Source organism: Gossypium hirsutum, chromosome A02, assembly GCF_007990345.1.
Source record: "Gossypium hirsutum isolate 1008001.06 chromosome A02, Gossypium_hirsutum_v2.1, whole genome shotgun sequence".
NCBI lineage: Eukaryota > Viridiplantae > Streptophyta > Magnoliopsida > Malvales > Malvaceae > Gossypium > Gossypium hirsutum.
Genome location: NC_053425.1, coordinates 82,004,330 through 82,028,102, shown reverse-complemented (window position 1 = coordinate 82,028,102; position 23,773 = coordinate 82,004,330). Strand labels below are relative to the sequence as shown.

General features: G+C 34.7%; 1 non-coding gene across 1 annotated transcript; it reads left to right on the top strand.

The window, feature by feature from the left end:
• The first annotated feature begins 249 nt into the window (after positions 1–249).
• TRNAL-AAG (transfer RNA leucine (anticodon AAG)) lies at positions 250–330 on the top strand. The gene has a single exon. It is a non-coding gene; the product is annotated as a tRNA-Leu (tRNA).
• Positions 331–23,773: the final 23,443 nt, after the last annotated feature.

Here is a 23,773-nt window from a genome sequence, read left to right as displayed (position 1 = left end):
ATGATACTCATTTTTGGGATTTAACCTTTATATTTAAAAGACATAATTTGGTCATTTCATTTTACAATGACATTATTTAGTCCAAATTGTTAACATCTTTAGTAATTCTAGTTAAAATTCTAATGTGATTTAAAAAACACACACACATTTTTAACCCAAAAAAAAAAACTATGTACAATTTTAAGATGGACTAATGATTGATATTTCAGTGTTTTGTCTTATTTCTTTTTCTTGATGAAAAGAATAAACGTTGAGATGGCCGAGTTGGTCTAAGGCGCCAGATTAAGGTTCTGGTCCGAAAGGGAGTGGGTTCAAATCCCACTCTCAACATTCATTTTCATTGATTTTGGGCCATTAAACAAAAAACCCAAAGCAATGGGTACTCTCTTACCATGGCGATGAAATCTATCCCATTTCCTTTCTCCTCCCTCACAAAAAACACAGATCAACTTCACAGGGTAACTCTTTCTTCATCAAACATGTCATCCTCTATTCCAATCTTTGGCTTCAATCCATCTCTCCGCTTCTTATTTTATATATGATACGAGTGCTTTTACGTATAAATTTATATATATTTAAAGCTCAGAACTACATAATATACTGTCAAAAAAAAAGAAACTACGCATAATTTGAAATCAAATCTAAAAACTGATGTCACTGCACTCTCCATTCATTTGGAAAAGACAAAATACTTAAAATTAAGACCAATTTAGATGTTATAAAAATAATTTGTTATTGTCCCAATTCTACTTAAATATTCTTTTCAGCTAAAACTATGGGAAAAACAGGTTATAATGACTCAAATGACGCAGGTAGCATGGTGGATTCAAATTCCGCAAACTTTTACTCTCACTCTCATACCACACATATCTTCATCCAACAAAATATTGGGAAGTTGAATTGAAATTTCATTCACTAAAATTGAAATTTGTTGAATATTTTTCCCTGTATGGTGAGGTTTATGTGATACAGTTACTATTTACTGATATAACATTCTAAGTAGGTTTCATGCATGTCAACACGTATCTTATTCTAGACCTCACACATATTTATGTGGTTATATGCACAACCTCACGTGTGACTTGACAAGAGAATGTAGGTACCTATCCTACAAACACTTATTATTACGCGAGCTTAATTTGCAAACTCATTACATGAGCTCAATAAAATCTGGCTCAAACCCATTCAGGTTTTGAGCCGGTGATGACAAGTATCATAACCAAATTCAACCCACTATTTCTTATTATTTTTGGTATTTTTTATTTGAAAATGCATTACAACAAACATTCATGAATTAAATTCTTTGCTTTAAAATAATTTTCTAATGATAGTGTTGATTCCCATCAGTAAGATTGTTTTTGAAATTCAGTTTCTATGTTATATACTTTAAAGAAATTCTTCATTTAGAAAAAAGTTATAAAAAAATTATATATATTAGAAATCCTATCAAGTATGTATGTGTATGAAATTTATAAATTTAGAATATAAATGTATATATAAAAATAATAAATAATAAATAATGAAATATATAGTTTGAAATTAATTAATAATAACACATAAAATATGTACAATGTTAAAATGGAAAAAAATTAGATTAAATTTATTTATCTTTGTGTTGTCATCAATTTTGACACCAACTCAATCAAATACATTAATATAGATATACAATTAATGGAGGTAATAAAGTGTGCATAATATAAACATACGTACATACGTACATACATACATACATACATACAACTCTTGTAATTTCGTCTCTTTTCAAATATAATATTTATCATAACATCTATATCATTATTTAACTGTGTAACTAAGTCAGTGTAACGAGTCAACTCAACACCAACTCAATTAGAAAATTATTAAAATAACCTTATATATTTTAAATAATTTATATTATTATGATGGTACTTTTTTCATTTTCTTATTTTAAAAAATAATAAAAAATGTAAATGTTGAGATTTTAACCCATGCTACTAACGTCTATAAAAAAAATTCTTACCAATTTAACCAACACTTTATTTTAATATCTTACATACGTATGTTCACCCACATTGTTTGTATATCTATATTATCATTTAAGTGTGCAATTAAGTTGATGTCATGAGTCAACATGACACTGTCTTAGTCTAGAAAATTACCAAAATAACCTTACATATTTAAAATAAGTTATATTAGTACAATAATACTTTTATCTTTTTTATAAGGGTAAACTACCTATTTTGTCACCAGAGTTTACCTGCGTTCCTATTTTGGTCACCAATTTCAAAAATTTGTTATTTTAGTCACTCTTGTTAGATAGGTTGCCAATTTTAGTCACTCTTGTTAGATAAGTTTTCAGTTTTGTCACTCTACCGTTAAAACTGGTTTGATTACCAAGCAAAATGTTGATGTAGTCTGATATAATAACAAAATTAGCCCTCAATGTTTACCCATTGGCATAATGCCTAAAATAGCCCCTAACATTTGGTTGTTTGGTCACTTTGGCACTTTATCTTTTTTTTTTGGAGCACTTTAAACCCTAACATTTATTTTTTTGTCAAATTGGTCTATTTTTAATAAATATGCTGATGTGGTCATTAATTGACTAACCGTCAACATTAATCGCTGATGTGGCAGTCCAAATGTAATTAAATGCTGACGTGACATTATTTTGTCTTATATGCCACATCAACAAATGATTTTAAAATTATTAAAAAATAAAAAAAAAACCTTGAACACAGAATAAAACAATCTAAAAGCCCCTAAATCTCAAATCTTCTCCCTCTTTATTGAAATTTTGTAAAAATCGAAGCTTGAATTCTAATGGGTCAATAAAAGAATTGAAAATATTGTCTAAAAATAGTGGTTGGAAGCCATTGATGGAGAAGCTACCTTATTCGAAGTTGATTTCTTCATTACGAGGGGAGTTCATTTATGATGGAGAGAAAATAACATGTTTCTATAACAAGTTAGCTCCGAGAGAGACTTCGTGAAGTGATTTAAACCCAAGCAGAAGGTATTATGGTTGCTCAAATTTTCGGGAAAGCATATATTTAGCAATTTTGTTTTAGGGTTCATATGAAATTAGGGATTTTTTTAGTTTGCAATATTTTTTTAGGGTTTATATGAAATTGGAGATTTTTTAGTTTGCAATTTTAGGGATCATATGAAAGTGGGAATTTTCTTAGTTTGTTTGATTTTTGTGTCGATTGGCTAAGGCTCCGTTTGTTTCACTGAAAATGACTTTCGGAAAATTATTTACTTCTCTAGAAAAGCTAATATTTTCTAGTGTTTGGAGGAATCTGTGTAAAATATTTTCTGGTTGTTTGTTAGATTTCTTAAAAATATTTCATAAAAGTTATTTTCAATTAAACAAACATACATTTAAGATTTTCTTATATTTTCATTGTTTAATTGAATTTATTTTTATCTATAATTTTATATTTTACATTGTTTTTGCATATATTAAAAATATTATGTTAAATTCAGATTCATTACAATGTTAGTTTTTAATTACATGGCTACTAAGTAGTATTTTTTATTTAAAAATGTGACATCAACAAAATTGATAAAAAAAATTTAAAGATGTCAACAATTGGACTTGATTTTCAAATTTGAAAAGTAAAGGGACTAAATTCTTAAAAATAAAAGTACAAAGACTAAATTACAAATCTGTGAATTGTATAGACTTATGACATATTTTAACCTTTATACGACAAAAGATTTATTATTAATATATTTATAACTATAATTGTAACATCCCAAACCCGGCCTAGACGTTATGGTCGAATCTGGCCATGTCACATGGATGGGATTTGAAATCGAAGTCATCAAGTTAAAACCGTCTCTGTTTATTATCCTATATTTTTCTCTCGTAAATTTCAAATCATTTCCTCGTTAATTTGATTCATTTAAAACCATATTTTGTAGCGAAAGCTTTTAAAACCGTGATATTTAAAGAAAATCGTTCCTGTTTTGGAAAATAGCGTTTTGAATTAAACCGAGCTTTTGTTGAGTTTCCAGTTTAAAAATCCTTGAAACAGTGAAAATCCAAAGTAAAAGCAACAGTCCAAGAGTCCAATTTACATAAAAAAAATAACCCAGAAAATAAATAGGAAATAAATACCATTACTGAAATTAAAATTGTTCAATAATCATGTGGTTACCGTCGAGTCCTCCGCCGCACCGATCCATCTAAGTCTGGGGATTACCTGGACAGATAAAACAAAGAGGGGTAAGTTTACGTAAACTTAGTGTGTAATCCCCATAGAAGTCATGCATGCAGTCAAATGCAGTCTAGGCCTAAGCCCATTTCAATTTCAGTATCAGATATGCATTAGGGCCTAAGCCTATCACAGTAACAATATCAGATATTTATTAACCAGTAAATAGAGTCCTACCCAACCAGCCTCTACACACCATCTCCGTCTATCCCTACACTCTATGTGGGGTTTAAAACACCCACCAATCCTTACACTCCAAGTAGTACCGAATGCGGCACATAATCAGTAAACTACAGCTGAGCTGCGAGATAATAGGCTTAAGAGTCTTTCAGTACACTTCCTCCAAATATCAACATCCCATCCCAATGCAATGCAACATACAGTATATGACATGCTAATACATGAATATCAGTTACACATACAGTTCAGTATTCATTCTTATATTCATTATGCTCAGTATATACATCATACATACAGTTCACGCATTTAAGGGTCTAAGTAGTGCTTACTGACCCTTCAGTAGGTTCACAGTCGTCTTGGGTGACCCGTACAACCATAGAACACATTTCAGTTAAATGGGCTCACATGCCCATGTGGCCTGCCCGTGTGGCCTATACGGTCCAATTTGGCCTTAGCCGCGTGGATCACACGGCTTGGCCCAGAATCACACACGCTCATGTGGACCACTCGTGTGGACCCACACGCTCGTGTGGACCACTCGTGTGGGCTCACACGCCCGTGTGGCCCATACGACCCAAATCAGTTTAGCCCATGTGTCGCACACGGCCTACTTGGCCATCACATGACCGTGTATTGCGCATATGGCCTGGCCTCGTCGATCACACGCCCGTTTTATGACACACGACCTCCACACGGGTGACCACACGCCTATGTGGCGTCAACAGTGGGGTTTTTTGCTTTCGCTAAAATCCCGCTTTCTGCATTTTCGAGTACACACCTAGTATCGATTTGATGCAAAAACTATCCAGAGCCTTCCAGAACCTAAAATTAGAGTAACGAACACCTTAAAATGACGAACTGAATCACTAAAACGTTGAATCAACAACACACGCACACACTTACTGTTAATGAAACAATTGTATGCACAATTCAATCCATTAAAATGAACTCCATAGCAGCCCCGCCGTCTCCAATGCAATTTTACAACAATTAAAACTTCCAGTAAAAACCCATACACCAATAGACAAGAAATCTAACGGAGACCACTCATCAAACTTATCAATCCCTAAGAACCCTAAAAGCTAAAAATCGCGATTGACACATTAACTTGATCGAAAATAAAGAGTAAAAGAAAGAAATTGCCAAAAGGTAGAAAACGTAGAGAAAAGGGGTCTCCAACGTCAGATTTTTGCTTTAGTGAAAAGAAACTGAATTTTGGAAAAAAAATATAACAACAAATTTTGATAATTCCCTGCTATTCTCTCATCCTCAACCAACCACCCACTACTCAAAATTCTAGTAAAACCGAAACTCTATCACATAGTTGAGCAAAATATAACATCCATTGCTCACGTAGAGATTCGAACATAAGACCTCTAACACACCAATTCCCTTACCACTTGAACCAGTAGGCTCATTCTGATATGGTTTTACAATTAATTCAATATAAGCCCATTAAGAAAGTGTAATGCTTAAGTCAGAAAAATATCAAAATTTGCTAAATGCAAGGTTTGAACTTAGGAGCTCACACACACACCCAAAACACTTAACGACTGAAGCAGATACATAGTTGTGTCACAATTTCACAAAATCCAAAATAGAAATTTTGGGGCGTTACAACTCTACCCCCTAAAAAGAAATTTCGACTTTTAAATTTACTTGATCAGAACAGATGAGGATACTGCTGACGCATCGCATCCTCAGGCTCCCACATGGCCTCTTCAGAGCTATGATTCTGCCACAGCACATTCACTAAAGGGATAAACTTCCTCCGAAGAACCTTTACATCGCGATCCAGAATATGAACTGGCTTCTCCTCAAAGGCTAAATCTGGCCTAACCTCAATCTCCTCAGTAAGGACAATATGAGTTGGATCAGAGTAGTAACGCCTCAACATCGAGACGTGAAATATGTCATGAATACGGTCTAGCTCTGGAGGTAACTCCAACTGATAAGCGATTAGTCTCACTCGCCTCGGAATTCGATAAGGCCCAATAAACTTAAGGCTCAACTTGCCCTTGCGACCGAACCTTAGAACATTCTTTTATAGCGAGACCTTAAGAAACACGAAATCCCACATAGAATATTCAATCTCATGCCTGTTCAAATCCGAATAGGACTTCTGTCTATCAGAAGCCACTTTTAGACGATCTCGAATTAATCTAACCTTATCCTCAGTCTCGAAAACCAATTCAGAACCCAAAATTCAACGTTCACCCAACTCGGTCCAATATAGGGGAGTGCAACACTTACAACCATACAGGCTTTATAAGGTGCCATCTGAATGCTAGACTGAAAGCTGTTATTATAGACGAACTCTGCTAGTGGCAGATACTCCTCCCAACTGCCTCGAAAATTAATAACGCAATTCCTCAACATATCCTCCAGTATCTGAATCACCCTCTCAGACTGACCATCGGTTTGAGGATGGAACGCAGTACTGAAGTCTAACCTTGAACCTAGAGCCTCGTGTAATTTTTTCCAAAGTCGAGACGTGAAGCAAGGATACCTATCAGAAATGATTGACACCGAAACCCTATGCAGTCTAACTATTCTGAGACATATAGTTTCGCCAACTTCTAAAGAGAATAGTCGGTCATAACCGGAATGAAGTGTGTAGACTTGGTTAATCGATCCACTATGACCCAAACAGAATTCTTCTTAGTGGTGTCAAGGGAAACCTATTAACAAAGTCCATTGTTACTTGCTCCCACTTCTATAGCGGAATCTTAATCCGCTGCAGTAAACCCTAAGGTAACTGATACTCAGCCTTAACCTGCTAGCATGTTTGACATTGTGCCAAAAAATCAGTAACCTCCATTTTCAATCCCAGCCACCAGTACAGTTCTCAAAGATCTTGATACATCTTATTTCCATCGGGATGCATAACATAAGGGCTACATGCGACTGTCTCATAATAGACTACCTCAAATTAGCATCATTCGGTACACAAATCTGACAATGGAAACAGAGTACCCCATCATTATTCAGCCCAAAGTCCATAGTACTGCCACTCTTAACCTGACGGAACCGAAGACCCAACGATTCATTCTCTAATTGCCTATCCTGAATCTATCCTATCCAAGTCGGTTTAACCTACAGCTTAGCCAATAAACTTCATCCGTCAAACAAATTAAGTCGAGCGAACATCGCTCTTAGATTAGTCATCAGCCTACAGCTCAATGCATCGGCCACCACATTGGCCTTGCCAGGATGGACTCAATAGTACAGTCACTTCACTAGAAGTATTCTAAACCAAAATCCCCAAGTTTCTAGACACAATGCTAGCTACATAGAAATGCGTGAAACCTATGTCTATCAAAGCAAAGTAAGGTAAATCATAAATTAATAACGTACCGATAATGACGTTTGGAGCATCTCTGTCCTTTCGACGATAAACAGTATAAACCAGAGTAGGCTGCCTCGCCTCAATCTGTCTAGCACCTCTACTTGGTGCTCTCTATCCACGGCCCATACCGTTACCATCCTTCACCTGACCACAACCCCTCTATGGCTGCTGAACTACCCTCTGTGGCTGTGCAGTACCAGAACCCGAAGCTTGCATCTAATTGGCCCTCAGCGGACACTCCCAAAAGTGGTGCTCTAACGACCCACGTCTCAAACACGCCCCAGTCCCCCTCCAACACTCGTCCTGATGACGTCTACCACAATCTCTATACAGATGCAATCCAGTAGGAGCAACAGGGGGTCCCGCTCTAATTGACCCATCAGTCCTGCCCTTTTTCTTAAGACTCGGTATCAAACTCGGAGGCTCCGAATCCCTCTTGTTCTTTCCCCTCTCACGGTCTCTGTTTTGGTGCTCAGTGCGCTTAACCTCCTCGGCAATCTTTGCCTCCTGTACCAGAACTAAAAACTCTCGCTCCCTGTGCGGAGCTATCAGTACCCTTAAATTATCTCTAAGGCCATCCTCAAAATGGATGCATCTCTCATACTCAGACGCCACCATACCTCGCGCATAGCGACTCAGTCTCAAAAATTTGGCCTTATACTCAGCCACTGATCCGTCTCCCTAGGTGAGGTTCAGAAACTCACACCTACGAGTATCGATGTAACTAGCTCCCACGTACTTCCCTTGGAAGGCAGACTTAAAGAACTCCCAAGACAGACAATCGGATTGAGTACCCTCCTTAACAGTCAACTACCACTGATAGGCCTCATCACGAAGCAATAAGACTGCACCATTCAATTTCTGCTCAAGGTTACAGTCTAAATCATCCATAATCCTCTCAGTAGCCTCTATTCAATACTCAGCCACATTAGGGGCGACTCTAGTGCCACACTTAAAAAGTTTAGCTCCATTGGACCGGAGTCGTTCTGTAACTGACCCTTGGCCCCTAGATTCAGTGTTGGGCCCAACGATCCTCTCCATCCTTAGCATAGCCTGAGACAATGCGTCGTCCCCAACCATGCGATCTTAAGACCCAGTCTCAGTAATAGGTGACACCGGCGTCTCACTTGTATCCAGGTTCGGCATGCTGTCCAGAAAAAAGGACTCAGCTTGAGTCCTTCTACAGCCTCTACCTCGGCCTCTAGTACCCGGTCCATGGATACCTCGTGCACTCATGTCTATTCAGATTTATCTATATTACAATTTTTTATGAATCAGTTATGGTTATAGTATTTATTAATAGATGTTTTATATCAAGCAGTATCATAAATTCAGAGATTGTTTTTCGCAAACTCAATCTCTATCAGTTTCAATTTCAGTATACACTAACTAGAGTATTTTTAGAACAGACTATCTATAACATCATAGCAGTTTATTAGAATACTTACAGGATCAACGCTGAAGACTCAGTGTACCACATTTTCAGTCAAATCATTTCAAATTATTTGAAAATTAGTTCTTAGAAACAAGTTTCAAACCCAAAATTTACAACTGAATTTTGTAACCTAGCTCTGATACCATTAAATGTAACACCTCAAATTTGGCCTAGACGTTATGGTCGAATTTGGCGATGCCACATTCAATGGGATTTGAAATCGAAGTTATCAAGTTGAAACTGTCTTTGTTTATTATCTTATATTTATCTTTTGTAAATTTCAAATCATTTCCTTGTTAATTTGATTCGTTTAAAACCATATTTTGTAGCAGAAGCTTTTTAAACTGTGATATTTAAAGAAAATTGTTCCCATTTTGGGAAACGTCATTTTGAATTATACCGAGCTTTGGTGATTTTGCAGTTTAAAAATCCTTGAAACAGTGAAAATCCAAAGTAAAATCAACAGTCCAAGAGTCCAATTTACATAAAAAAAACCCAGAAAATAAATAGGAAATAAATACCATTACTGAAATTAAAATAGTTCAATAATCATGTGGTCACCGTCGAGTCCTCCGCGGCACCAATCCGTCTAAGTCTGGGGATTACCTAAATAAATAAAACAGAGAGGGGTAAGTCTACGTAAACTCAATGTGTAATCCCCACAGAAGTCATGCATGCAGTCAAATACAGTCTGGGCCTAAGCGCATTTCAGTTTCAATATCAAATATGCATTAAGGCCTAAGCCCATCCCAGTAATAGTATCAGATATTCATTAACCAGTAAACAGAATCCTACCCAACCAGCCTCTATAGACCATCTTCGTCCATCCCTACACTCCATGTGGGGTTTAAAATACCCATAAATCCCTACACTCCAAGTAGTACTGAATGCAGCACATAATCAGTAAACTGCAGCTAAGCTATCAGATAATAGGCTTAATAGCCTTTCAGTACACTTCCTCCAAATATCAACATCCCAACCTGTAACACTCTTAACCCGTATCCGTCACCGAAATAGGGTTACGAGGCATTATCAAATTTATACACTAACATTTATACAAAATTAAGTTATAAATATCCATTTCAAATCAATTCTTTTCAAATATCCAACTTAAAGTCCCTAATATAGGCCTACGGGGCCCAATACATGCTTTTGAAATGGTTCGAGACTAAACCAACAACTTTGAAAATTTTTCCTTGAAGATAGAGGCACACTCCCGTGTGGCCTGGGACATAGCTATATGGCCAGCCCGTGGGGATCCCATAGACATGTGGAATTCTAACTTGCAATTTCTTAAGTATCAAAGGGGCACACGGTCTGGGCACACGCCCATGTGGCTAGGCTGTGTGGTACACTGATTTTTCACCATTTTTAAGCCATTTTTACACTATTTTGACAAACGACCATACTTAAAACCCGTGTCTTTCACACGACCAATACACACGGCTGTGTCTTCTGCCCGTGTACTATCTTGACTTCATATTTAAAGATGCAGGGGACACACGGTCATTTCACACGCTCGTGGGCTGTCTGTGTGTCACATACGGTCTAGACACACGTCCGTGTGTCTTACCCGTGTGGATGAAATAAGACCATTTCCTAGCCCTATTTCTCACCCAAGTTTAACCATTTTCCTGCATGAAAACTTATAAATATATACCATCCATTTCAACCAATTTCCATCATTCAATCTAACATTTCCAACTTTTAAACATACTTTAAAGCTTACCTTTACATTAGTTTGTAAATCAAGTTTTATGACAGATGATTTGTATCTTGTTGAACATGAACATACCACATTACCACAAAATACATATTACTAGTCATTCCAATGGCTAAGTTGTAAACAAACATATTACATCATCATTTGGCCTCATTAGCCTATACATGCCATTATATCAAAATGAGTTTATCGTTTATACCAATATTAAGGAGTTGATTGTGTGATGATACTCCTACTCGATCCAACCTTCACAAGGTTCGAGCACTATAAAACGGGGAAAAATAAACCTAGTAAGACACTTACCACTCATATATAACAAGTAAATCACATATAAAGCAATTTATCCATCAATTTAGCAAACTAGCAAATATGACCTATACACAATCATTCAACCAAAATTGGTTAGTACAAAAACATTATTATGCATAGATGAGCTCATCATGTCATTTCTTCTTATTTCACTTGTTAATACATTTCCGTTGAATTTTTGAATTTCCGATGGACTTTTCCTTTTCTAGTTGTACACTCGAGGTGCACATTCCTTTTTCAAGTGGTACACACGAAGTGTACATACCCTTTTCAATTTGTACACTTAAAGTGCACATAACCTTTTCAAGTGTACACATGTAGTGTACCTTTCCTTTTCAAGTGGTATACACAAAGTATACCTTTCCTTTTCATATGATATACACAAAGTATAACTTTCCTTTTCATATGGTATACACAAAGTATACCTTTCCTTTTCAAGTGTACACACAAAGTGTACATAAACTTTTCAAGTTGTACCATTTGCGTATATAAATCCTTTTCAAGTATCACCCTTTCGGGTTACATTCCATTTCATAATGAGATCAAAATATTATCCCTTTCGGAACAACCTTCACTGCAACATATGCAGGATCTCATATACATGGTAATCACCTGTCCAATCGGAAATAATATTCAAACAGATTCATGTAATATTCCATCATTTACATGTAAATCACAAATCAAGATTGATTTATTACATGTACATACCAATTACAAATCATAATGCACAATTTTCAACAATCAATTCAACATATTTACATGCTTAATTTAGTTATACGAACTTACCTCGACAATTGGTCGTATCTACTAATCCGAAACTTTTTCTTTCCCTCGATCTTTTTCTTTGTTCGAAACTTCCGGATCTATATAAATAAATTTAATCACCAATTCTATAATTTTTACATTCAATCAAGCCCACTTCACATTTTAGGCAAAAGTACCATTTTGCCCCTAAACTTTTGATTAATTCCAATTTCGTCCTTAGGCTCGGAAATTGAAATTCATGCAATTTACTCCTTATTCCAAGCTTATTCAAAATTTTAATATAACTTTTACAGCACATGTATTTCATAATTTTTAGAATTTTTCCAAGAATTTCACTACTTTGCAATTTAGTCCCCACAATTGTTTTACTAAAAATCACATTGTAAAAATGATTTATCTATCAATAATCTTTCATTTTCTATCAAAAAATTTCAATTTACAGCATATTTATCCATGGGTAATTTTCTAAACTTTGATTTCTTTCAATTTAATCATCCAAATAAAGAAATTAAGCTTTCCCGATCTCAAAAATATAAAAATCACTAAAAACGGGACATAGAACTTACCAAATCAAGCTTGAGAAATTTCCTTTCTCTCTCCTAGGGTTTCCATGTATTTTATGAAGAAGAAGATGATATAAAATGGATTTAATTCTATTTAATCATTTATCATACTTTATTTAATTCAATTTCCAATTTAGTCCTTAACCTTTTTCAATTTTTCCATGGATGACTCATTAAAAATATCTACATGTTTTTCATCAATGGTCTAATTGCCATATAAGGACGTCTCATTTTTAATCCTATAGCTATTTAATCCTTATAACTACTAGAATTCAACTTTGACATGTTATTCAATTTATTCCTTTTTGCAATTAGACACATAATTGATAAAATATTTCGATAAAAATTTTCATGCAATATTCCTATCATAATATCTATCATTTTATGAAATTTAAATAATTTCATTTTTTGGACTTGAATTTGTGGTCCCGAAACCACTATTTCGATTTCACTGAAATTGGGCTGTTACAACTCTCCCCCTTAAGGATTTTCGTCCTCGAAAATCTTACCAGTGAAGAGATTCGGGTACTGCCTTTTCATGATATCTTCAGGTTCCCAAGTAGCTTCTTCAATTCCATGTTTCTGCCAAAGAGCCTTTACCAGTGCTATCTTTTTATTTCTCAATTCTTTTGTTTCCCGTGCTATGATCTTAATTGGTTCCTCACTATACGTCATGTCGGGCTGAATTTCTACTTGTGTTGGAGAGATAACATGTGATGGATCCGATTGATACCGTCTTAATATTGACACATGAAAAACATTGTGAATTCTTTCAAGTTCTGGCGGTAATGCTAACTGATAAGCTACTGGTCCAATTCTTTCAATAATCTCATATAGTCCAATAAACCGAGGACTTAATTTTCCTTTACGGGCAAAACGGAAAACTTTCTTCCAGGGTGATGCTTTCAAGAATACCTTATAACCAATCTTAAACTCAATTTCCTTTCTTTTAAGATCAGCATAAGACTTTTGTCTATCTGAAGCTGCTTTCAGGCTGTCTTGTATCACCTTTACCTTTTCTTCAGTTTCTCGAATTAAATCAATGCCATGAATCTTTTTTTCACTGAGCTCTATCCAGTACAATGATGTTTTACATTTCTGACCATATAAAACTTCATACGATGCCATTTTAATACTAGATTAGTAGCTATTATTATAGGCAAATTCAATCAAAGGCAAATACCTTTCCCAGTTACCTTCAAATTCAAGCACACAACACCGTAACATGTCTTCTAAGATCTGGATCACCTGTTCTGATTGACCATTAGTTTGAGGATGTAATGCAGTACTAAAATGCAACTGTGTTCCCAGTGCTTCTTGCAATTTATACCAAAATCGGGATGTAAACCTAGGATCTCTATCAGAAACAATAGAAACTGGTACACCATGCAATCTAAAAATTTCAGAGACATATAATTCAGCTAATTTATCCAATGAAAAGTCCATACGTACTGGTATAAAATGTGCCAATTTTGTTAACCTGTCAACAACTACCCAAATGGCATCTTTCTTCCTTGGTGACATAGGCAATCCCGTTACAAAGTCCATGGTAATCCTTTCCCATTTCCACTCCGGTATATTGATTGGCTGTAATAACCCTAAAGGCACCTGATACTCAGCTTTCACTTGTTGACATATTTAACATTTGGCTACGAATTCAGAAATATCTCTTTTCATTCCCGGCCACCAATACATCTTTTTCAAATCAGTATACATTTTATTACTACCGAGATGAACTGGCATTGTACCATTATGAGCTTCATACAAAATCTTTTGTACCAGTTCTGAGTTCTTCGGGTCACATATTCTATTTTTAAACAACAAGCAATCATCAGACCCAATTTGAAACTCAAAATCAGAATTCTTTTGACATTGTTCCCGTTTAACTTGTAACTCATTGTCACTCTTTTGTGCTTCAAAAATTTATTGTATAAATGTCGGTCTAGCTTTCAATTCAGCTACAACTGACCATCATCTGATAAAGATAATCGGACGTTCATTACTCTTAAAGTAAACAAAGATTTCCTACTCAGTGCATCCGTACAACATTGACCTTTCCCGGATAATAGTCAATAATCAAATCATAATCCTTTATTAACTCGTGCCTCCTGCGTTGCCTCAAATTCAAATCTTTCTGTGTCATTAAATACTTCAGTCTTTTATGGTTAGTGTAAATATGACATTTTTCACCATATAAATAATGTCGCCATATTTTCAATGCAAACACTATGGCTTCCAGCTCAAGATCATATATCGGGTAATTTCTTTCATGTAGTTTAAGTTGTCTTGAAGCATAGGAAACCACTTTACCTTTTTGCATCAAAACACAACCTAAACCATTTAAAGATGCATCACTATAAATTACAAATTCCTTACCCGATTCAGGTTGTACAAACACAGGTGCTTTAGTCAACAAAGTCTTCAGTCTATCAAAACTCTACTGACATTTATCATTCTACTCAAATTTTACATCTTTCTGCAACAAATGAGTTATCAGAGAAGCAATCATTGAAAATCCTTTAACAAACCTCCGATAATATCCAACTCGACCCAGAAAACTTCTAACATTTGACACGTTCTTTGGTGGACTCCAATTAATAATTGCTGAAATTTTGTTCGGATCAACCCTGATGCCTTCAACAGATACAATATGACCAAGAAAGCTAACTTCTCGTAGCCAAAATTCACATTTACTAAACTTGGCATACAATTGTTTTTCCCTAAAGTTTTCAACACAATCCTTAAATGTTCAACATGTTCATCTTCACTTCGAGAATAAACTAAAATATCATCTATGAATACCACGAAAAACCTGTCTAGGTACGGTCTGAAAATCCTATTCATTAAATCTGTAAACACTGTTGGTGCACTTGTTAATCCAAATGGCATCACCAAGAATTCGTAATGACCATATCTAATTCTGAAAGCTGCCTTTGGAACATCTGAATCCTTCACCCGGAGCTAGTAATAACCCGAATGAAGATCGATCTTTGAAAATGCAGTAGCTCCCTTCAACTGATCAAATAAGTCATCAATTTGAGGTAGTGAATATTTATTTTTTATAGTGACTTTGTTGAGTTGCCGATAATTAATACACAACCTCAAAGATCCATCTTTCTTCTTTACAAATAACACCGGAACACCCCATGGTGAGAAACTAGGTCGACCAAAACCCTTGTCAATTAATTCTTGTAATTGCGCCTTCAACTCTTTTAACTTGATAGGAGCCATTCGATAAGGTGCTATCGATATTGGTGTTGTTCCCGACATTAAATCTATAGAGAATTCCACTTCTCTGGCAGGTGGTAAGCCAGGCAATTCTTCCGAAAACACGTCTGGAAACTCACATACGACTGGCACAGATTCAATCTTTGACTCGGTTACATTAGTATCCAACACATAAGCAAGATAAGCATCATACCCCTTCCTCATACATTTCTGTGCTGTTATTGCTGAAATCATATTAAATAATCCATCTAGTTTGTCAGATTCAACATGAAGTAACTTATCATCTTGACATTTCAACACAATATACTTCTGCTTACAATTAACCACTGCATCATGTTGGGTTAACCAATCCATTCTCAATATCACATCGAATTCATCAAAAGGCAGTAGCATTAAATCAGCCAAGAGACATTTACCCTTTACCATAAGTGGATAGTTTTTACAAACTTTATCCACCTTTACACATTGACCCAAAGGATTTGAAACTTCCACCACAAATTCAGTGAATTCAACAAGTAAATTTTTAACATCTATTAATTTTTTGAGGAACTGGGATCAATTAATGCAATAATATTAGTATCTAATAAAGAAAAAGTACCAGTAATGACATCTGGCGCTGCAGTATCTTCTCGGGCTCGTATGGCATATGTTCCTACAGGAGCTCAGGCTTCAGATTTAGCATTTGAATCTTTTGTAGCGCTTCGTCTACCACTAACATTTTCGGGGTGTCTAGGAGGTCTGCCCCTTAAAGCAGTGCTACCTAGTTTTGAAGTTTGTTCAGCATCTTTTTCTACTATTTCTGGACAATTTCTCAAGAAATGATCAAATAAACCACATTTTTAACATGCACCGGTTTTTATTCGACATTCCCCATGATGAAATTTGTTACAATGTTTATATTTTGGCTTCACGTTTCCACACTTCCAACACTAGTAACTGATGGTGACGAAGACTTGGGATTAAAACGTTGAAAACCATACTCTTTACCGGAATACCCAGTATCATTTTATGAAATTTAAATAATTTCAATTTTTGGACTCGAATTTGTGGCCCCGAAACTACTATTCCAATTTCACTGAAATTGGGCTGTTACACAACCCAATGCAATGCAACATACAGTATATGACATGTTAATACATGAATATCAGTTATACATACAGTTCAGTATTCATTCTTATAATCATTATGCTCAGTACATACATCATACATACAGTTCACGCCTTTAAGGGTCAAAGTAGTGCTTATCGACCCTTTAGTAGGTTCACAGTAGTCTTGGGCGACCCGTGCAACCTTGGAACACATTTCAGTTAAATGGGCTTACATGCCCATGTGGCCTGCCCGTGTGGGCCCACACGTCCTGTGGCCCATACGGTCCAATTTGGCCTTGGTCGTGTGGATCACACGGCCTGGCCCAGAATCCCACACACTCGTGTGGACCACTCGTGTGGGCCCACATGCCAATGTGGCCTGCACGACCCAAATCATTCTAGCCCATGTGTCGCACATAGCCTACCTGGCCATCACACGGTCGTGTCTTACATGCATGGCCTGACCTTGTCGATCACACACCCGTGTTATGGAACACAGCCTACTGCACAGGTGACCACACGCCCGTGTGGCGTCGACAGTGGGGTTTTTGCCTTTCGCTGAAATCTCACTTTCTGCGTTTTCGGGTACACACCTGGTATCGATTTTATGCAAAAACTGTCCGAGCCTTCCAAAACCTAAAATTAGAGTAACAAACACCTTAATACGACGAACTGAATCACTAAAACGCTAAATTAACAACACACGCACACACTTACCGTTAATGAAACAACCATGCACACAATTCAATCCGTTGAAATAAACTCTACAGCAGCCTTGCTGTCTCCAATGCAACCTTATAACAATTAAAATTTCCAGTAAGAACCTATATACCAACATACAAGAAATCTAACGGAGACCACTTACCAAACTTATCAATCCCTAGGAACCCCAAAAATTGAAAATCGCGATTAACACATTAACTTGATCGAAAATAAAGAGAAAAAGAAAGAAATTGCCAAAAGGCAGAAAACATAGAGAAAATGGGTCTCCAACGTTAGATTTTTGCTTTAGAGAGAAAGAAACCAAATTTTAGAAAAACACAAAAAGATAACAACAAATTCTGATAAGTCCCCACTATTCTCTCATCCTCAACCACCCACTACTCAGAATTCTAGCAAAATCGAAACTCTATCACATAGCCGAGCAAAATGTAACAACCATTGCTCACATAAGGATTCGAACACAAAACCTCCAACATACCAATTCCCTTACCACTTGAACCAGCAAGCTCATTCTAATATGGTTTTACAATTAATTCAATATAAGCCCACTGAGCAAGCGTAAGGCTTAAGTCAGAAAAATACCAAAATTTGCTAAATGCAAGGCTTAAACTTAGGACCTCTCACACATATCCAGAACACTTAACCATTGACGCAGATACACAATTGTGTCACATTTTCACAAAAGCCGAAATAGAAATTTTGGGGCATTACAGTAATAAATATTTATTATTAAAATATTAATATTGAATATTTTCAATTATATGTGAATAATATTATTTAAAATTATTATTTTTAAAATTTATTATTAAAATAAAATTGAAGTATTAAATAATTTATTAAAATAATAAATTATATTTATTATATTAATAATTTATTATATGACTAAATATAAATAATTAAATATGTATGTTTAATAATATTGAAAAATATAATATTTTAAATATTTTTTAAAATAAAAATAAAAATAAAAATAAAATTTATTATCAATATAATAATATTAAGCTTGATTTAAGTTAATTTTTATATAAAAATAAAATTTAATTTTTATATAAAAATAAAATTATTAATAGATGAGCTATTTTTTGAAAAATGACTTACGCTTTTCAAAATGGTAAGTTATTTTAGAGGAAAAATGGCTTATTTTACCTTGACCTGTAAGTCATTTTTCGTTGACCAAACTATTTTCTGTGAAACAAACATAGGAAAATGCAGAAAACAATTTCCTTAAAACCTTTTACATATAAAGAAACGGACCCTAAATTGGTGCAACATTTCGTCCTAGCAATGGATTTTTGAGTGAATTGTAGGGTTTACATAATAAAATGTTGACCTTTTTTGTGTGATTTGTAGGTTGGTGAATGTGGATTTTTTAAGTGGTATGATGACAAGTTGTGTAATAGGGCAAATGAAGTAATACGTGAATTATGTGATAGCGAAAGAATACTTGCAAAAGAGACTTTGAGACTTAGAAAGCAGATTATGAAGTGTGGGACTTTATGTGGTGGTAAAAGTAGTAATGTTGAGATGTCTAAGAGTGGCAGTGTACAAATTGTGGGCTAGGAGAACAATTATAAACAAGTCAAAGATGATGTTGTGGATCACATTGAATAAAGGACAAAGATTAAGGGCTTGAAGCAAAAATGTAAATCACTCAAGAAAAAGAAAGAGTTTTATAAGAAAATGTTTATTTGCAGTGTATTATTTATATTATATTTCACATTATGTAGGAATGTTATAATTTGAAAAGTATGATGTCATGTTCTTGTGTTTTGTATGTCTAGTACCTTCAAACCTTGTTGTTGACATAAATTCTCGCATTCAAATTGGTGTTTGTAGCTAATTTGAGGGAACTATAATGAAAGGTGTACTTATTTTTGTATCAATATTAGGTTTATAGCTAATTTTAGGGAAGTATAATGAAAGGGAGAAATTGGAGATACAAGAGAATGTTACATGTACTAAAATATTGGATATTTGACATTGTATGTCATGTACAAAATAGTTATTTGTATGGGTAATTGTAGGCCATGTGACTCATACGGGTGAGACACACGCCCATGTCTCAGGCCGTGTGGGCATTCAAAATAAGGACACACGGCCGTGTTCCAGCCCGTGTCCGTACCCGTGTAACTCTCTAACTTGGGTTACACGGTCAAGCCACACGCCTGTGTGCCAGGCCATGTAACTCTCGAAATGCAACCTTTAAAAACCTACAGGGGACACACGGCCATGTCTCTGGCTGTGTAGACAAAAGATAGGTTATTTCCAAGCCAATTTTCTCACCCAATCATGCATACACCTACAGCCAATTTTCCACATATAATCAAGCATCCCAAAGTGCACAAAACCATGCAAGAACAAGCTATCCAAATAAAGTATATGCTCATACAACCAATGTACCCAAAAGGCACCTCAATCACAATAATTAAACATGTATAGCCATATGCATAGTTTAGCCAAAACTTACCATTTTGTTCACATATCAAATTCGCATCCAAATGTACCAAATTTACCATTTAACAATTAGCATCAATATTCATATATAACAACTACATTTTTCATACCAGTGTAACTTCCATCATAAGACCACATACATATATCAACATATCAACCATCCAAAGTACCAAATCTACAAGCCAAAACATAATGGTTAAAATATCAACCAAAACACCTATACATGTGCATATTTAACCACTTATCACTTAACCTGCTTTCATGCCAAAACATGACGTAATTGATACATAACAACCACACCAATTTTGGTCATTTCAAAACATACACCAATTTGACCATATTAACCACAACCAATAAGCTATCAATAGCACCTTAAATACCTCAAATCCAAGGCAACATTTCATGTCATAATCATCAACCAAAATGATATATATATACCAAACTTATCAATTAAACACTAGATATAGTCCACCTATACATGTCATTATAACCTTAACCAAGACATCAAAATCTACCGATATAATTCCTGGATAGTGTCATAGTCGATTAATCGCTGGATAGTGTGATTGATCTCCGATGAGCTTTCAACCCGGTCGAGCTTCTAATAATCTGTAAAGTAAGAGAAAGATAACTACATAAGCAATGAATGCTTAGCAAGCTCATATAAACTTTAGTCATATCAATCTATTTCAAATATGAAATTTATGCTTAGAAAAAAATAATCCTATACCAATACCGCAAGATTCATGAAACCATATTCAACAACTCACAAAGTGAGTAAATTCATAGCATCACATATACATATCATCCCTAGCATAGTAGGATTTATAAAACTTTAAACCCTTCAAATTTTCTTATTTTCATTTGTATTTCATTACTTTCCATTGTATTTACTTTCTTTAACTTGAATAAAAACACCAATTCAACTCATCATTCCCTTTTTCATCATTTTACACTTCAAGTATGAACTTACTATTTCATTACCTTTCCACACCGTTTCATATGCATATCACACAAGACATAAGCATATCATTCAACCATAGCCACAAGCTAGTGCATTTAAACATAGTTCTTTTGGAATTAACCACATGATAACCATTTTAATAGAAATTACATAAATTAAACCTTACACTCTTTCACGATCACCAACATATTTTCATTTAGGCACTTACCATATCAATTCAAAACTTATAAGTTTAACATGGCATAATCCATCCACAACTTGGCCAAAACCTAAGCATTTATACCAAATATGTTAGCATTCAAGATATAAATCATATGCACATTAACATAAATAGCTATTCAGCCACAACATGTATCTCATGAGTTTATAACTCATCTCAACCTATATAATTTCCATGTATCATCATATCAAGGATGTTCACATATGTGCACGTCATATTTCATATTGTTCCCTTACCATTTCAAATTCCTATACTGCTTGTTGAACCATTTAGAATACCGTTAGATACCCGGGATAGCTCACACATAGTGTGCTAAACCGTTAGATACCCGGGATATCTCACACATAGTGTGCTAACTCATATAACTGTAATCTGTCAATTCCTGTACATGTATTCTCACATGAGCTGTGAATAAGTATGCTCACACGAGCTGTGAAAATGGGCCTACTCACACGATCTGTGGGTCGGAACATAGCTACACGATGTTGCTCACACGAGCTGTGGGGTATCCGCAATACATATCGAACCTCAGCCATCGATAGGACGTTCAAGACCAGAAATAGAATCATGTAAACACTGCATGTCATTTTTATCCTACGAATTCCTAAGGTTCAAACGGGGCTCGTTAGTCGTCTTACATCATTGAATTTCTATCATTTCATGACATAATAAATTGCATAATAACATCTATCCATTAATTCATGTACAATAGAATAGCACATTAAATAGTCAATTTAACTCATGTTTAAGTGTTTATAGTTCATACGAACTTACTTGGCTAAATTGCAGAAATACCAAAGTTCAGGGGCATTTTGATAATTTTTTATTTTCCTTGATTTTTCACCATCTTGATCTAAATTAATAATTTAATTCAATATATTAATTTAGACAATAAAAAATTTTCATTTCATGCAATTTTGTTCTTTTTGAAATTTTTACAAAATTACCCCTAAAGTTTTACTTCTATTCAATTTAGTCTCTGAGCCCAAAACATGCAAATTAACCATTTTTACCTAAAATTGAGCTTATCTGAATGTTCATGGTATCCAAAACAGCCCATTCATGAAACAATTCACATTTAATCCTAGCATTTTTACTATTTTAACAATTTAGTCCCTAATCGAAAAATTCATCAAAAATCACTTAATAAAATACTTTTAAATACCGAATAATATCTAAAATTCATCATTTAACATCTAAAATCACAAGTTATATCAATGGAAACATTCAAAATCTTTAACAGTTTCAAAATTGAAGGTACGGGCTAGCTGGACCTAGTTGCAACGATCTCAAAAACATAAAAATTATTAAAAACGGGCCAAGTTTGCTTACCTAATCACCAAGCCAAAGTTTGGCCGAATATACTTCCTTCTCTTTTAGGGTTTTAGTGATAAACTTTAAATGAAGAAGATGACAATTAATTTTGTCGTGTTTTGTTTATAACATACATATTTAATAATTTACTCTTTTACCCTTATAATTATAATCAAACATTAACAATTTATATGCCCACTAACATCCACCAATTTTCATAATTGTTTAATTACCATTTAAGCCCCTTTTCATTTATTCAAAGAGCCATTCAATCACTCAAATAAAAAAGTGATCTACATCTTTTACAATTTAGTCCTTTTTAATTAATTAACCATTGAAACGTTAAAATTTTTCAGCGAAACTTTAATACCACCTTAATGACACTTCGTAAATATTTATACAAATATTTATGGCTTAGTTTATAGAAATGAGGTCCCGATACCTTATTTTCTAAAACCACTTGACTTTAAAATTTAATAAATAACTTATATAACAAAAATCCCTATTCAAAAACCTTTTTAAAACCATATTTGACTCATAAATATTGAATAATAATATTTACAAACTTACTCATCGGATTTGGTGGCCTCAAAACTACTGTTTCTGACACCACTGAAAAACTGGTTGTTATAATGAAGCTATCCTTCTTTGTATATCATTGAACTTCATTTTTAGGTGGTCTCTAATAGTAGTTCAAAATGTTTTGCAATTACTTTTACATTGACCATTTTGTTTCTAAAACTAATACAACAATTGTGCTCATCATGAAAACTTTTCACTTGCAGGCACCTGGACATGCTACTGTAACTTGTAAATATTCTCTATTTACAATTTTTAGATGCAATGCATTTAGCTCTAACCCTATTTGGTTCATTCTTGATTATCTTAAGTTCCCTTCTACAACACATTGAGTACTTACGAATTGCATATTTGAATTGCTCACCATCTTTAAACAACATCCTAATATAGAAATGTGAACTTACTGAGTTTGGATTGTAAGTGGGAAACCTACTTCTTCTTCTACAAGCATCATTATTGTCACCACCATCTGACCCAAATATGCTCCCATGATCATCACTATCAAAATATTTAGTCTCACTTTCCTATTCTTCCCTGATAACTCTATCATTTAGTTATTTACCCTCAAATTATTTAGGGACCTCAGACTGAATCTGCTCTCCAGAGCTTTCACTTTCAGTCTCATCAACTATTGTTTCCTTAGCTTTTTCGCTGGTTTTTCCTCCACTTCCCTCAAC